The following is a 1,740-nucleotide window of genomic DNA, read 5'->3' as shown; positions in this document are numbered from 1 at the left end:
CACAAGGCAGCAAGGTTCCCATAATTCTGCAGAACGGAAATGACAGAGAGAAAGCTCAATCTCCCCACAGCCCCGACATGGGAGAAATGACTAAATATCGTCACCCCTCACGTGTTCATGTATTTTTTTTTCTGACCAATTTCCATTCTCAGGCATGTTGCGCTAACGGGAAGATTTTGTTGTTGTTGTTCAGTTTTTGTTATTATGGTGTTATGAATTAAATTAGGGCTTCATACACGGGCAATTACTCAGTGACATGTATTCCCAGCACCGATGGTTTTTTCTTGTTTGCTTCTAAGATCATACAACATCTAGATTGGAGCTCACACTGTGAAACAAACATGTTTCCCATTCTGCAACAAATGTTTTCATTCTGTCACGTTTCTTCCGAGTATTTTTTCTGAGCATGAATATTTTTGATAATCACATGTGTTTGAGAGAGATAAAAGTTTGCTGCTAGAGATAAAAATAATGGATACAAGGCACCAGGAAATATTACTCATTTTATAACTTGTTCATTTCTTTCAATGCTTCCGTAATTGCTGCATTTTAAGCAAAATCCAGAGGTGTAAAATGTCAAGGGGGAAAGAAAGAAGTCCTTGGTAAAAGATTCGGAGGGCATGATGACGCATACCTGTGTCCTAGTACCGAGTGGTGAAGGAAGGAGAATCCAAGGTTCAAGACTGTCTTCAGCTAGATAATGAGTTCAAGGCCAGTCTGGGACGGGAGACCATGTTTTTAAATGGGCTATCAATCCCAGGATACATAAAGTTATTGTTTTTACTTACAGATTCCACATGTGGAAATTTACTTCCTCGTTTAAATTGACTTATGATCCTAAAATCAATACTTGTGGGCTTATAGTTGTTTAAGAGCAACAAACAAATCAAGTGTCCATTCCCACGGAGAGGAAGGAAGCATGTCTGCCTTCCTGGTCTAGCTCTCATTTTGTGACTTTTCCTTTGTGGTGGGTTTTCGCCTCTTCATGCCTTTCCCCATGGATGTCACTGTTTACAGTGACCCAAAGCACACTGCTGATGTGTCACAAATGCTCCCCAGTGCAGGAAGGCTGGACTGTGCTTTAGAGAGAGAGCACATGCTAGAAAACTGTATTCAGATATGGGTTGTAGGATGAGTGTGTGTGTGTGTGTGTGTGTGTGTGTGTGTGGTTTGCTTGTTATGTGTGTATATAGTTTGCTTACTGTGTATGTGTATGTGTAATGTGTGTGTTGTGGTTTGTTCTGTGTGTGTATATGTGTGTGTGGTTTGTTGTATGTGTGTGTGTGGTTTGCTTGTGTGTTTATATGAACAATGTATATGTATGTGTATATATGTATGTGTGTGTTTGTATGTATATGTTTGAGTGTATGTGTGTGTGGTTTGCTTGTTGTGTGTGTATATGTATGTGTGCATGCATGTATATATGTACATGTGTACATTCGAGTATGTATGTGTATGTATATAGTGTATGTGTATGTGCATGTGTATATGTGTATATATGTGTGTATGTGTGTATATGTATGTATATGTATATATGTGTGTGTATGTATATAGTGTATGTGTATGTGCATGTGTATATGTATATATATGTGTGTATGTGTGTATGTGTGTATATGTATGTATATGTATATATGTGTGTGTATGTATATATGTGTGTATGTGTGTGTATGTGTGTGCCTGTTCTAACACGAGTAGGCCCTAAGAGTGTGCTTTCTCTCTCTCTCTCCATGTCATTCCCTA

The sequence above is a fragment of the Rattus norvegicus genome, chromosome 20 (genome assembly GCF_021556685.1).
Source record: "Rattus norvegicus strain SHRSP/BbbUtx chromosome 20, alternate assembly SHRSP_T2T, whole genome shotgun sequence".
Lineage (NCBI taxonomy): Eukaryota > Metazoa > Chordata > Mammalia > Rodentia > Muridae > Rattus > Rattus norvegicus.
Note: the sequence above shows the minus strand (reverse complement) of the source record.